This window comes from Drosophila mauritiana, chromosome 3R, assembly GCF_004382145.1.
Source record: "Drosophila mauritiana strain mau12 chromosome 3R, ASM438214v1, whole genome shotgun sequence".
Lineage (NCBI taxonomy): Eukaryota > Metazoa > Arthropoda > Insecta > Diptera > Drosophilidae > Drosophila > Drosophila mauritiana.
This window is the reverse complement of record NC_046670.1, coordinates 4,717,725-4,733,924: the sequence shown is the minus strand read 5'-3', so window position 1 is coordinate 4,733,924 and position 16,200 is coordinate 4,717,725. Positions and strand designations below refer to the sequence as shown.

Sequence of the window (16,200 nt, the reverse complement as noted above, 5' to 3'; positions counted from 1 at the left end):
TTCTACCCAAAACACACACAGCCGCACAATGGGCAAACAGTCTCAGGAAAATTGCGGAAAAGTTACGTTTTTCAAATCGTATATAGTATCGTTGTATAATATACCTTCCAACACTGCTTTGTGTCAACAGTAAGCAAAGTGAAATCAAATATTATGTGTAAATCTACTCATTTTAAACATAAGATACTCTTGCCCACTGTGCAGCTTTGGGATTCGTTGGCAAAGTCTATAATAACAAAATTAAATTTATGCATCCATCGTTGCGATTTCCCCCATTTCCCTCCCACCCTTTCCCTGGCTCCTAAGCTCATGACACAAGTTTGTGCAACACTTAAACTTTAATTGTGCAAAGTTTTTGACCATGTCGTGTGAATTTCCTGTGCATTGTGTGCGTGTCTTTGTGGGTATGTGTTGATAGATGGCGCAGAGAATTTCGCAAATGGGGTCAGTCCACGTCTGGGATACCAAATGCATAAAGGATTAGACACACACACACGCACCAGCTCACACATTCACAAGCTCAACCGAAGCAGATTGCAAGACTCTGAAAAATGACTGGCACTCGAATGCACAGGAAAAAATCAGATAATCCAGTCCCTTTTCTTAAGTAAAAAAAAAACATAAAGTTTGTTAAATAATTAATGTGGGCTGTAGCCCAATCTTTCTAGGCCTTTACAGGACATGCTTAAAAAGTATTATTATAGAACTGCGCATTTTTCCCAGTGCATTTTGTGTTTGTGTGTGTGTAAGCCGCTTGATGTCTGTTTGCCAAATGGTTTAGCACACTCATTGGGTGCCGACCACAAATTCAATTTGCCTGATAAGATAGAGCCGAAGCACACAGAAATGAATCGAAACAAAAGTCTGCCCACAAAGGAAAGCAAAATAAAAAGGAGTGTGTGGCATATGCGTAAGAAATTGGCAAAGGTCAATTACCATAATATAGCCGAAAGATAGATAGTTGGATTTCTATATCTATCGCTCGAAAGTGGCCGGCACACGAATAGCCCAAAACTAAATAATGAGATGCAAATATTTTAATGGCACATCCACAGGAACATGGCCAGTAACACAGACACGAACATCCTTTGGCCGTAACTTCATTTATTTTGAAAAGCTTGCCTTTGGGCCATTTGACTGCCTGTGGGGTGCGTTGCTCTCTCCTGGCAACCGGAAAACTCGGAACGGGGAGCTGTCGTCGTTGGCCCCCAAGTGAGAAATATTGTTTTAGTTTATCATGACAGGACTTTTACAAGTTTAAACTGCTCATACATTAATTAAAAACTTAATAAAACACACACAGCACAAAAAAGGAAACCTGAGCGAGAACTAAAACTAAAACAGATGTAGGTATGCTATGTAGATGAATGTTCAACATGTGTAGCACTATTAATTGCTTTCCCATTTCTCCTGCTCTTACTTTCAGCTTAAAGTGAATCCCCCCTGGTTTTAGCCATGTTTAAACGAAGCGCGTAGGGGGAGGGGGGAAGCAAATTGCTGCACCGAGGACCTTCCTAATTGCACAGCAATGTTGTTGACACATTTGACCAGCCAGTAAACAAGGAGAATGTCAGCACGGACTGCGCTTCAGAGTGCTGACCCAGCTGCAAAAGAATACCAAACGAAATTTGCTCACAGTCCGCTCGCTTTTTTTTTTGCCGAGCAGCGTGACACGGTGCAACTCGAAGGGGCAAGGGATTTGCGGAGAATGTCGAACTGTTTCCAGCTTTGAGGGGTTCTTAATTCATGCAGCAGCCAACCAATATACGCTCACAATTTTACAACAAAGGCAGTTAAGCAAATTTTTCACTTCAATTAAAACGTTTAGTTTTAGGATCTTTTTAGGAGTATTTTTTATTTTATTTATAAAAGTTCAGTTAGCGATTCATCTATCACATACTAACAAATAATACTCGGTCGGAAGGCAGAGGGCAGTCCAATTTGTTTATTCTTGCAGACTTGATAAGATGCCTTCGAGCCAGATTTTCCCATGTGGCTCATACTCGAATTTACACCCACATACGCACTGATTGCAGGACGCACCATCATTTTGCAGTAAAGCAGCTCCATTTGGCCATGTACAATTCTAGCCATTTCCTACGTTTCTTAGCCGTTCTGTTTTCCGTTTTTTCTCATTTGCTGTCTTGTTATATTATTTTTGATGAATTACTCTGCCTGTGCCAGCACTTTGCATAGAAATCGTTGAAAAGGGTTTTCCACTTGCCGCCCTTCGTCTTGATTTATTACTCCCGCCAAGGAGTGGAATGAGTGCAGATCCGGGCTCCTTACATGCGTGAGCGCTCTCAAGATATTGTTTTTAAATTCATGCATAATACGACATCTGTGAGTTATGAGCCTGTGTGTGCCGCCTCGAGCCCAAGGGTCAACGAACTCTCAAAACGGAAGTGGAATCCCAACCAGGCCGGCAGCCCAAAGATCGCGATAACTTCTTTGACAAATTTTCTAATTTGTCATCTTGTCATATCTGATCAGATCTCTGAGCGGCTGCATTTGACATTCAGATTTGGAAGCAGCCTGGTAACTGCAGTTTTACGTACGAAATTGTAAGCTTCCTGCTGCTCTGGTCTTCCACTTGTTGGTATTGGTGCCTGTCAAGCGCTCTACTTCCGCTCACACACACTTGCACGAAAACACAGTGGCTGTCAAAAAAATAGAGCTGGAGTTAACTTTCTTAAAACGCAAAAGTATTACAAAGTAATGGTTTGCTATCAATATGTTTAGTATTTATATTTTTAGTTAATTGAGAATTTAATTATATGATTTCAGTGTTTAATATATGTAGTTTAAAGCTTACTAAATAAATTATTCTTTTTTGGATTGACAGTACAATATAGAATACCCTTACCCTTTTTACAATCTTATACTGTTGCGCATAACTGTTGTATATATACATACATGGCCCAAACCCGCCTGTCTTTGGCTCACAGTTGGCTACATTTTTATTTCAAATTGGTCATTTCCGATCATTTCTGCAATTTTCATTTGTCGCCCGACTGGTCGAAGGAGTGTTAGCCTGCTAGGAGTCCTGTGGCCGCCAGGACATGTGTGCTCCATCATGCAGTCTGACTTGGAAACTTGTTTCCGTTTGACATTTTCTGAATATTTTTCATATTTATATGCATGCAAGCGAGAGAGATAGCGAGCGCCACTCCCGGAGTTTTCCTTCTAAACAAAAGCCATTTTCCGGCACTTGAATTTCGCCCGGCTTTCCTTTTAACGAGCTGCCATTTGCCTCCCTTTTTCCCGCCATATCTCTCCGTATATATCCATATCCGTGCCACATATGCAAGTTTATATGCCACTTACACGCACACACTCACACACACACTGGTGCTGTTTAATTTGCATTTTTATCGATTCGGAAAGGAGCTTAGCTTTGTCTTCGCCATATTCACTTGATTCACATAAAATACCCATAAAAATGTCAACGCATAAGCAGCCAACTCAAACCCGAAAACCAAAACAGCTCGAATCTTCTCACTAAGCCTCACTTTTAAAGTGTAACATTCTTTTAGGAGCTGGGGGTTTTAAAACACAATCAATTTTATTAGCCGAAATAAATTCAATTCTGTGCCCGGGGGCTAATGTGGAAATAAATCCAAGAAAATGCAGCAGCCAAGGGAATTCAAAGAGATTTTATTTTTAGAGACCTCTGTCAACTATTGAAAAACAAATTTTATAATTTCAATTTTAAGAGGTTTAGTATAACATTTGAGCTGTAATTAGACTTATATCAGTATGCCATTTAAGCAAAACTAAATGAAATATTCGTGTTATGTGTGTGTCTTTTGTATCCAAAGTTAAACTTTATTGGCTGAAATTAATCCTTTACTTGGAATAAATAATACGATTTACATTGCCCCATAGATATGCATATGCATGAGTTTCGGGCAACTTAAAAATTAATTCAATTTCAACTGGACAAATATTCACAAGGCTTTCGATTGGAATGGCTGGACTCCATAATAAATATTGACAAATGCAAGTACTGAACAAATAAATGGCTGCTGTCTGTTTCTTATTTATGCCGGCCACAAAATTCATTAAGCCACAGTACAAAAGAGCCCGGCCATAACAAACAGCAACTGGTGAGGCGACGAGTTGGCTGAAAAAAGAGGGGCAGGGTTAAAGGGCAAGGGCGCAGACAATATAGGCAAACAATGAATTGAACGGCATTCATATTTAATTGCTTATGGAAATTGCATACACAAAACAATCATAAACTTATAGATTCCAATTAAATACCCCAGCCAGTCAGCAGGGTGGTGCATTCAAATAGCAAAAATAAATATTTGCACAAGCTCCTGCTTCTTTTCTGCTGGCCTCTGTTGTTTGCGATGCCGAGAAACTGGCTTATTGGTGAATCACATTACGCATACGCCCTGCACTCTGAGTGCTGCTGAAGCCAAGGCAAGGACTAAGCCGGGCTAATAGCTTTAAATAAATAAAAAACACAATACAATAAAATAAAGCTGAACGAAACCAAGGAGGTCAGGAAGTGCCACCAGATAATGCCGGCCAATATGCAGTACATAATACGCAGGACAAATAGCAGAGGGCACACAGCTCCGGCTCCGGCTTTCTGTGCATATGCCAAAGGCTTGGGCAAATCCACTTCCGGCTAAAATGCATTTAAAGCAATTAGCAATTGTGTGCGCTGCAAATGGCATTATGACGACATTCGAGTTGGGGAAAGATGGCCAACTGAACAACTGCAGGCGGTTGGATACGATAGACAGATTCCATATCATCATTTTCGTAACATCCTCCAGTCGCAAACTACAGCACAAGAAACTTTCAGCCGAACATAATCGTAATTAAATTGCAGAAGCAATAAATTAAAGCAGCCTTAAGGAGTATCCTAAAGTAGTAGCCTATCCTTAGTGAGTTTAAAATAAAATCCCTTAACCAAAGAAATGCGGATTTTAACCATGCATTTAATTTTATGTAACTAAATGAATTAGGTACAAAATATCTCAAACTTTAAAAGGAAAATTTTAGCAGAAAGTTGGCATATTGAAAATGGCTTTTTACCAGTATATTTTTGCTTAATTTATTAATTATGCAGAAATCCATCGTCAACCACTTGGCAATCCATACCATTTCCATTTGCTGACCACAATGTTGACTGGGCTCTGGCTTTGTTTCAGCTGCTTTATGGCATAGTAGACATGCTGCCAACAATCACAATACAAATAATAACAATTCCCCAACCGACAAACTTGGGAATACAAAATAAATATGTGCAGGGTAAACCAAAAGCAAGAGCAGAAACACTCTCTCTTTCTCGCTCGGAAAAGGCCAAGCAGCATCAATGTCATTGCTTACATTTGTTGCAGGACACTGCCGGCCAAAAGTCCTGGCACACCCGCTGTAGGTGGAAAAGTGCTTGGGGAAAGGTGGAAATCGCAGGCAATTATAACAGTCAAGGAAACCGGTAGGCAGCCGTATCCGGAACTTGTTGTTGCACTCAAACCAAATCTCAAGCTAAGCACTGTAAGAAATATTTACTATTCACTATACTAGAAGATGTCTATATGCACTCTTAAAATTAAAAAATCACATATTTGAAGTTGCTATTTCGTTGTGCATTGAATCTTATTACGTTTTATACCATTTATAATTTAATAAAACTATTGTAATATTCCACCTTTCTTGTTCTGATACATCGTTTTTTCCAGTGCATCAAAAGATACCGAGTTGGCCAACGATTCCTTGTTGTGCTCCATGTTCTGCCGTTTGTATTTGTCTCTGGCAAGTTGGCAACACTTTTGTTTACTTTTGCAGATTTGCAGGCAAAAACAAAACACAACCGGAAGCAGTGGCAAGCGTTGCCCGAATCCATTTCTGTCAGCTTTTGGCCAGAGAAGCCACCAGCAGGAGTTGGCTAAAATGCATTCGGCAACAAAAGGCTGTGTGAGAGCGCCACACAATTATATGAAAGTGCAGTGCGAGACGGCCAGACAATACACCGAAAAAGGACAAGTATTGTAATAACAATTACAAGGACACGCCTGGAGTCCTGGCCGCTTGGCATTAGCCCGGGTGTTGGGATCCTCGTTCTCACTTTATTTGAGCTTAGTTTGGCGCTCCGTTTGCTAGCCGGTTTGCTGCTATTCAAGTTTAATTAACCTAAAAGTGCTTGCATTATTTAATTTTATTTTCTGTCATTGTTGCCGGCGTTGCTGCACAGACAGATACTAATTTAGTTGAAAGCAAAATTTCATTAGCAGTGAAAACGTCGCGTGAAAATATTTATCTTAAGTCCTTTGTTTTTGTTCAGCGCCTGAAGTTGCATTGTTATCTTCGGCTATAATGCTGTTGTTCTTGCCACTCAGAAAGGCAAGTCAATTGAAATAGGAATTTAATCGAAACTCACCAATCAAGATAAAACTTTGAAGAGGCTTTCCCTGACTTGCAGGACATCAGCATTATCGCCTGCAAAGCACCCTAATCAATCAGTCATCATAGTTCATTGTCCGTCGGATCGCAAGTACTATGCAAATTGATGCACTTGATAAAACTTCGATTTCCCCTATGACCCATGAAACCCGGCTATAGATAGTTACTTGGCATCCGCATCTGCACTCGCATGCAAATAATATTCGCTCTTGAAGAGGAAATGAAATCAGCAGCAGCTCGCTGAAATTGGCATAAGGTCGGAGTGCGTTCCCTGGTCATATTGCATGATGATACAAAATAGCAAGCCATTCAAACGCCAGCTATGGAAATGGCGTTTTCATGCTCCTTGGCTGCTCAATCATAAAAAATTTGACTTTCGTATGGCACTTCGGGGCAGCATCTTCCCCTTTCCTTTTCGTGACCCAAAAGTCATTGAATTCGCTGTGGGAGCAGCCATGAGTTGAACTCTGCGCGGGTGATTGAAAGCAATCGCTGGAATGGAATTTCCACCGCCTTAATTATAGTTATTGCCATACATGCTAGCACAAAACATTTGCTTTTTTAATTTAATTTGACCCATTTGTAAGGAGCTCTTTGGCATGTAAGTTGAGTTGTGAAGTTGTCAAGGATCCTAAAAAATGCAGCAGAAAGTTAGCTGGAAATGCACTTGTCGGAATTTTTGCGACATAAGCGGATGCACTAGTTGGCTTCTAAAAGGGAAATAGGGTTATTGCTTCGGATACATAGAATAAAACATCTTTTTTTAGTGCGTGAACTGTAAAGAAAATCCAATAAAATGGGTAAAGTCAAAACTCATAACGCTATTGAAGTGCAGCTCAACTCTTCGGTTTACTCAGCCAGTTTCATTTGGAAGTCGGGATGGAAATTAATAAATATTCGATGCTGCAATCAGCATTAAACATTACGGACTCAAATGGTGCGAGGCGTGGGGTTAAAAGCGTATATCGAAGGTTCGCAGCAACAGTCGCATTAGCAATAAGCGGGAATGGCAAATATCTGGCTGCCACACTCACACACACGCGCTCGTGCCGCTTCGTTGCATGCAATCTAGAAACGATTCTAAACAAAAGGAATCCGCTTTCATAATTTCCCCATGGAACGCGCATTCTTTTTATTGCCACTAAGCGACCGAACAAACGACCAACCGACCCACCGACGTAGAAATAACAATGCAAACAGACTCGGCCCACGCACACACACAGATACACACACATTATGATACCCGGGCGCACACAGATACACACCACCACACAGACAGTGATTCGAGAAGTCTCGGCTCAATTACAATTGCAATTGTTTGCCTGAATGCGTTTTGGTTCCTCGCCACCCAGCCACGCCCACAAAATGCTGAGCCATTTTTATAAATGATGTTCGCAGCGGCTTTTCCGACTCGTTCGCCACCCCCCGCGATTCCACCACCTCATTTGCCGCCCCTTCTTTATTATCCGCCATTTTCACTCACCGCTCGGCGGGCTGCGCTTTTAAGTACAATTGCATTCTTGTGCCACTTTACCTTGGTTTCGACTTTAATAAAGGCTCGCAAGGCTGAGGCCTTGGCTGCTCGGAATAATGGCCATTTCGACTCTAATTGGGGAATAACTTTTCCACCGCTGAGTGGCTTAATTGAAGGGCGGAAAATATTAATAATGATATGCGGTATAAGTGCAAGGATTAGCATTATTTATAGGCTCAAACCAGAAAGAATATTTATCTATGTGGGAATTGGTTCGAGTAAGAATACTCGCAGTGGAAATAGGTATTATATCTTTCGATACTTTTACGTTGCAGCCCTGATTAAAATGCAACTCTAGACAAGAGCAAGCTATCGATAGAAAGGGAGCGAGTGCAGAGTGTAAAGTGAAGTCGAGTCGAGTGAAGTTGTTGCCAAGATCGGTTGTTCCTAAATCTAAATAATAAATAAATAAGACTAAATAATTAAATGTAAAGTCTTGAAGAACATAAATGAGCTCTATTCCTTGTTTAATAAAAAATATAAACAAAAAACTACATCTATTATATAGGTATTTTACCAATGATATTGACATAATTGCTCGACATAAATTATGAAATGTAGTTGTTTATACTATATATGTTATAGCAAATTACGGTTTCAATGCTGCGGACATCTGACAGATATTATATACAAGTTATCGCTATCCAATCACATTATTATCTACAAATTTCTCTCAAATTTATGTGTTCTATTTTTATTTAATAAAAAGCTAAGTTTATTATATAAAGCAATTAACCCATAAGTCTCGAGTCGAAGGCCCCCGTAGCTAGTACTCATTAAATTTAATTAGGTTTAGTATTGTATACTATATTTAATTTTGTTAAATAAATAAATAAATAATTTTTATTTAAAGGACACAAACAACAAATAATCAGTTTAACTAAGCAGTAATTGAGGCATTTAAATTTGTATGTTGTACATTGTTTAGTTCCTGGTTTAGCTGAGTTGCATTTATCTTACCTATTCCAGCATTACGCATTCGCCGCGTTGTCAATCGGCCTGTAACTTAAGCTAATGCAAAAAACCAGGCCAAAACAGTCCGCTTATCGGCGCTGTCATTCACATTCGGCTATGCAAACATTGCGACCTAATAAATCAATAATGCGAAATTATGACAACCGGGCGTATGCGTAATGTGCTGATTAGTGGCGAGTGGAACGGATTGAGGAGATCGGTATACCAGACGACGGGTTCAACGGCCCCCATGTCGCAATGGATATGGGTGGTGTAACCCAGATTTCAAGTACGTTAAGTCTAATAACTGTTTTTTCCCCTAGCCGCAGTTATTAATAAGCAGAAGATGCAGAGGCAGCGGCATCAGCATCCGCAGGAGGTTGCTTAAGTCTTAGGCCTGGCGTTTTTAATTTTCCACAACGCTGCGCAAAGAAATAGTTTCGTACGGTTTTCCACTCCCTGTTGTTTTTGTAGTCACTCAAGTGTCTCCCGGGGGAGCCATAAGTTTTTCCTTATGCTTTTATTTTTTTTTGGGTTATGACGGCGCGTTTATGAAGCGTTTGATGTTTGGATGGAATGGCAGCCTCCAAACCCCGCTCTGCATAGTTTTTCCGCACTGGCTATATATTGATGCTCAATAAAATTGATCTCTTTGTTGTTGTGCTCACTGGTGCGGCAATTTAATATTAACTGGCTCGCTGATGCATTCAATTTTGGTGTTGTTGGGTTTGGTTTTCCCCATTTTTGTTTTCCCTGCCGACCATTAATAAATATTAAATGGCGAACATGTGACAGACCTTGGCAACCTTCGAATGCTCACTAAGCCCAATTGGCTTGTTGTGTCCCATGTGCAAAGAGTGCATTAACCCCTTTGCGGTTTCTTCTGATGTAGTAATCCCTTGCGGTTTGTGCGGTTTTCTATCCACATACTTCATCACAAAGACCCCAAAAGAGTCAATGGGGTTCGATGAATGTATCCGCGCACTCGGAGAAAATGTTGGAATTGAGTAATTCAGAAAAAAGTAATTTAAACTCTTTTATTATTTCAAAATATCTTGGTTATCAGTTTTAAGTAAGAAGTTAAGAAGCATAAGATGGATCCCCAAAAGCGCTACTAAGATGGCAACTGAACTTCCTGCACTTCGTTTGATTTTTTCCAGTGCACTCGTAACATATAATCTCGACTTCATCTTCGATGATTTTCTCAGCAATCTGCATAAAATGGTTTGCTTTCAAAGCTAACCACTGCGTAATGCAATTGTTGACCACTCACAAGTCCTTCCATAATTGCTGTTCGATTCATTGAAAGCCATTGAATGTCCTGGCGGGATGTCAGTGCGGTTTATCCGTTTATTCATTGGGACATTCCGGCGAATCGCAGCGGACTTGGGTGCTATCCGCGTGACAGGCAGACAGAAATGCCGCTGACATGACCGGCCATTGTCTGGCCAGTGTCTAAAGGTCTAAGCAAACAGTGGCTCCGGGAGTTTCGCCTTCTTTTTGCCGGCTGTCGCCTCTGTTGACATATTTTGTATACCCAACTGTCTGGTCGCGTCGGGACTTCAGAGGAGTGATTAAAAAAGCCAACCTGGGGCGCAGAAAATAATAAAAATGGGGTCTGGCTGGCGGAGAGGTTAAGCAACTCGCAGTTGGCTGACAGCTATCTGATCCTTCGTTTTCGCCCAAAAACACAGGTGTGCATTTCGTGTCGAGACAGCAATTTATTGAGCCCCGATAAGAACGCTGTGTGCGTTGTGCAACCGGATGAGGGAAAAATAATTGGAAACAGTTTACAATTGCATTGCGTTATCCTTTGGAAAATAAGTGCGATCAAGAGAATGGCTTAAATGGGCGCGATGTGTGTATTATTTGAGAAGTATCTAACTATTTCAAACCTACAATTAAATTTTTAAAATTCTAACAGCTAAATGTTCTAACAAATAAAATATATCTTCTTTTTTATTCAGGAGATTTATTTATGGGCCTCCTTGAAACTTCACCCGGAATTGTCCCATTTGTTGTGTGGTTCCGTGTTGTTAACAACTTTTCAAGAAACAATTAAAGTACTTAAACGGTCCGAGGCAAGGAGCGTTCTAAATATTCAAAGAGCAACTTGTCAAGCCGAAACCCCCGGAACCCCTTACACAATTTCAAATGCCCCATGCCCCATGCCCCAGACATCCTGTTTGTTTGCGGTGCACATGTGTTTTCTGTGCGTCTGCCTGTCTGCTTGTCACTTACTTTTGATTTCCTCCCCATTGGTTGTTTTTCTTATTTTTCGCCGCTCATGTTTTCCCAAGCCAAAATTGTCTAGCTTTGATTTATGCCACACACATGCACTGCATACGCTTTTTGGGGGCTCGCCTGTCAGTCGTCTTCTGATTTTTCTTCTGCCTCGCCAAAATAAAGGCAGAGAATTCTTTTTCACTCCCTGATCTGGCCGTTTTTTGTTGCGTAATCTGTTCTGGCTCTGTGTTGGAAATTAGATTTTCCCTTGCCTGGATGCCGATGCCAGGCTGTGCGAGACAAACAAATATCAACAGGAGTCGGTCCACTGCTGTCAGGGGAATTAGAAGCGTGGCCAGAAAAAAAAAGCTGTAGGAAATTGTCTCTCCACGGGCGTAATAATTTTCGAACTTTCTGCAAATAGCTGTCATTTATTTAATAGCGCGCGTACGCGCAGCGTGTTTGGTTTAAATAATTAAAATGTGCGGATGCAAAGTGAAAATCATTATGAAATACATTAACAAACTGCTCTGCGTTGGCCATTTAGGGTGTGTTTGTGTTGGCCAAACAAATCATCGGTGTGCAACAAAAACCATTTAAAGTTTGCTGCAAACAATTTGCTGAGCTATCAAGATTATGGTGAAACAGGTGTAAAAAGAAAATGTTTGTTTATAACAGCCGGTTCACTAAGTAATTTGCTAAAAAATTGATTTATGTGTTGCGAAATAGCCAGCGTGAGCATTTTTCTTTTTAGTTTCCAAATATGGAGTGTGTATGTTTATTTGAGCTTAGAGGTTATACAAACAAATAATATTGAAATGAATTTAAGGATTCGTAGTAAAGTAAACGAAAACTCTAAATGCAGTTTGATGAATAGGAAAGATTTTTAAATTTCTTTGATCACAAAAATGTATTTTTCTTATATTTTAAGATTTGACTTGGGATGAAATGGATCTCAATCAAACATATTTCATTTAGTAATATTAAATTCTGACGTTGTTTCTTTCTTCTTTTTTAAATTGTTGTCCTATTTTCGTAATTTGTGTGACAGAACTGTCATTTTTTTCAACTGACAGCTGGCAGCACTAGTGCGTATGTTTCGAAAAAATTAATCCCCATTTGAACTAAGCAACAACAAGTACAACATAACCCAAAGGGTCACAGGCTTTTGAAATTTGAACAGCAATTAAATTTCAAGAACAGCAGTTAGAACTGAAAATATGTTGAAGCATACCCAACAAGTGTTAGCTGCAGCAAATGTGCAATACCTACTGCGCAGAAATAAAAACAACTAGGAGGGCCCCGCATTGTTTTCAGGTCCCCCAGAGTAGCGATTTCAAAATGTGGCCCGACTTCATTACAATGGCAACGCATTAGGCCAAAATGGATGGTGAACCAGGCGGCTGTTTTGGAGCGGGCTATCGAGGGGAGCCGTAATGGTAAGAGGTTGCAAGCGTTTCGAGCAATTAGCGTGTGCCACAATCTCGGCAGAGGGCTAAAAGGAAGCGGTAAAAGCCAGCGAGATACAGACTATTTTAACAAAACGAATTGCCTCTCAGCCGGGGGAATGGCTCTGTACCCATTGGGTAGAGCTTAAACTTGAATGTGCGATTGAGGCATTAAAACATTGAAACACTTTGAGATACAAAACTGTGTTCTAAGAAGAAACTCCTCTTTCTAGCCATAAGCTGAGAGAGCTGTAAGAAAGGACCTTATTAGCTTCTTTAGAGTGAGCTAAAATTCTTTAAAGTTCGAAGATGTTAGCAAGTAACTCAAAATTCCAATCTAGCCCGGGTTAACCAAGTAATTCCGTAGCTCCTGCCAAACCGCAGTTCCTTGTGGGCGCCACTTGGCGGGGGGAAACGAAAACTTGAAATTAACTTTTTCGGTTTATTAATTGCTAACATTTGAACTTTTATTCAATTTACGAGCTTGTACGCGGCAATTGCCTCTGTTTCAGCTGCATCGCCCCACACAATCAGCTAATACAAATGCAGAGTGCTGAGGATTTGCACAGAGGAATACTTACACTATGCATATGGTGAACTAAAATGGTTGCAATTTACTATGAAATTTTATCTTATTTATTGTATATTATCAATGTGCATTAAAACACTGTAATCCTTGATTAGTGGAATATTGAACCGTATGTTTTTCAGATTAAAGAGATTTCTTAAGAATGGTGATACATTTTGGCTTAAACTTTTAACATGGCTTTTCTCTGAGTGTACTGAAGGATGCAAGGCCAGCTTCAACTTGACTTGCACTCGAGTGTGCCAGTGTGTGTGTGGTGTGTGGGTCTGCGCACATGCACATATAAAACAATGGCGCGGCAGAAAACTGAGCAGCAGCCAACATGGCGTATTAGCAATGTGGCTCGAGTGAGGTCGTTGGCGCGCTATAAATACGTGTCATGTCTGCCTTCCTTTGGACTCCAGGACTCCACTGCTCAGTGGCAAACCTTCTTTGACTTGGAGGGAAGATTTATGTGGAGCCACATACGCGGGTTAAGCCCGGCTCGTGATTTTAATTTTGTAGCGCAGGGGTTAATTGCCATTAAACTTAAAATGTTTTGCGGAAAACAACCGCGACCCGCGGGGCAGGCCTAACTACGTTTTATGATGAATTTGGGAATTGCTAAGATTTTATGCGCAGTTCGGGTGCCATAAAACTTTTGGCTAGGCCAGCCCGATCAAACATTTACTCAAGCTGTTGGCCTAGAACCCCTTTTTCCCCACTCCACGGCTCCAAAGTTACGGCATTGCAACACTGTACATTATTTTTGCATATTTGCTGCCATTTATTTGCTACAAGAGCAAGAACAAGATGCGGGGCCCAAATAATAAAGTAAAATGGTTAAATTATGCATAAATAGCGCGAAATGTTAAACAAAGTGCGGGCGGGGGCGTGGCAACAACAGCTGACTCCTGCCGGCGTCAGAACGCATCCTGCCACTCACCCTTGCCACACTTGCCACCCAGCCACCCAGCCACCCCATTTAACCCCCTCTGTGCCATAATTCTTGCGAGTCTGCGCCAACTGAATGCGTAATTAAAATGTTGCACAAAGCAAATGTTGCACTGCCAGGGCAACAAAAAATGGCAAAAGGGGCCAAGGACAGTAATATAAGGAAATTATGACTTGGCATTACACAAACGCAATGCAGAACGTGCCCGAAATATGCAAAACACCGAAACTGAATGTTTGGCGACTGAAACAGCCAGGCGAATTAAGAACGCAAGTGCCAAGAGGTGATATCTCTTCACATATGCATCCCAAAAACTTATGTTAACTTTTAAAAGATTTTGGCTTAGGAGTCCTTTTTTCATACATACTAATGACGCACAAAATGTATAGGTTTTAATAATGTAAAAAAATACATAATAATTATTGATAAATTAAAAAAAGACTCTTGTTCCCGCCCGGGTTCGAACCGGGGACCTTGTGCGTGTGAAGCACACGTGATAACCGCTACACTACGGAAACTTGTGGCGGTGCATTTTTCACAAGACATAAATTATAAAGTCTGGTATTGATCCACGGAGAAACGGTTAACTGTACTTTTTAGGAAGTATATAGCACATAAAAGTAAGCACTTATGACCCTACATTCGTGATTGATTAGGTTTACTAGTCCATTTGATCTGCACATTTATGCCAGTCTGTCCGTCCGTATGGGCGCTGTTATCTTGGAAACTATAAAGGCTTGAAATGCCTACTCTTATGCACACAAGCCGCCTAAAACTAACACACCCCCAAAATGGATAATTACTATCTTGTTCCTTATTTTCCTTTCTATTCCGATGACAAGAAAATGTTAAAATATCTATCTGCATTCCTACTAGATGAGTAATTGGTATATGATTAGCGTTGAAATCGAAGCATCCTCTCTTGTTAAATTATATTTAAACTGAAAGGACGTAAAGCCTTACTTATTATTTTGCCAGTGTCGGGTTTCGTAGGTTAATACCTTTATATTTTACAAGCCGTAGGAGAAAGATGTCTTAGACTGCGTTAGAAAATGAAGCCTTACCATGAATCTTGAAATAATATATCATTTATAATTTCACGACGAATGCTTGGCATTTATGCTGAGTATAATAAATAATATATATAAATAATATATAAGTGCACTTGCAACTTAGAAATAGAAATTGGACAAAATAATTGACGACTTGTTCCCGCCCGGGTTCGAACCGGGGACCTTGTGCGTGTGAAGCACACGTGATAACCGCTACACTACGGAAACAGTTGAAAAAACCGCGTCCAAAATTGGAAGTGGGGAGTACCGAACTTTTTGGAAAGTAAGCCAGTCATGACGTCAGTTACGCACGCGGTAAATAAACCCATTTTCTATTTATAGAAAGTCTGTGTCCAGTATAAATATGAACTATTATTTGCGTTGCCATGGTCATTTAACATTCGACAAGCGTAGCTAATATTTCAGGTTCTCTGAATAGCTGAATAGTTTCCATGATTACCCATGATGTTTGGCAATTAACGTGAGAAGTAAACCCCCGTTCTCGTTTCCACTCAAACATTGTATTCAACGATAAGCCATAATTAGCGTATCGCTACCCTCGTGTCGCTTTCATTATAGAGCTTAAGAACTTAACGATATGTGAAAATCACAAATTAAATTACTTATTTAAATGTGATTATGCGCATTATTTATGGGTAAAGTGTTGCCATTGGGGTGGGTACGATAAATGCAGTGCCACAAAAACGTGTGTTGCATTTTAAGCGGCAATGCTTTGGTAAGGGAACTGGATGCCCGAGCCATTACGTATACGCAGCGTATGACATTGAGCTAACGCTCTCGCTTATCGCTTGCACGTCGCAGCTGCTCGGGCGCATGGAATGGAGCCACGACCGGCATAATGAGCGCCACTATCCCTGCCACTCCCACTCCCACTCCTCCATCGCCCATTTTTGCACCCACTTCAACCCAATAAGCCAATGCCCAAGCAGGGCATTAGTGCTAGTGGAGAAGCTCTTAAAGGTCAGAGATGCGGCAGAGGAGGTTTACTTCACTGAGAAAATAGGTACAAATTCGCTTGTACC

The 16,200-nt window shown here is 40.6% G+C and overlaps 2 non-coding genes across 2 annotated transcripts; both read right to left on the bottom strand.

Moving 5' to 3' along the window:
- Positions 1 to 14,550: 14,550 nt before the first annotated feature.
- Trnav-cac lies at positions 14,551 to 14,623 on the bottom strand. Its single transcript has one exon. It is a non-coding gene; the product is annotated as a tRNA-Val (tRNA).
- A 689-nt stretch (positions 14,624 to 15,312) lies between these two features.
- Positions 15,313 to 15,385, bottom strand: Trnav-cac. Its single transcript has one exon. It is a non-coding gene; the product is annotated as a tRNA-Val (tRNA).
- Between the last annotated feature and the right edge of the window lie 815 nt (positions 15,386 to 16,200).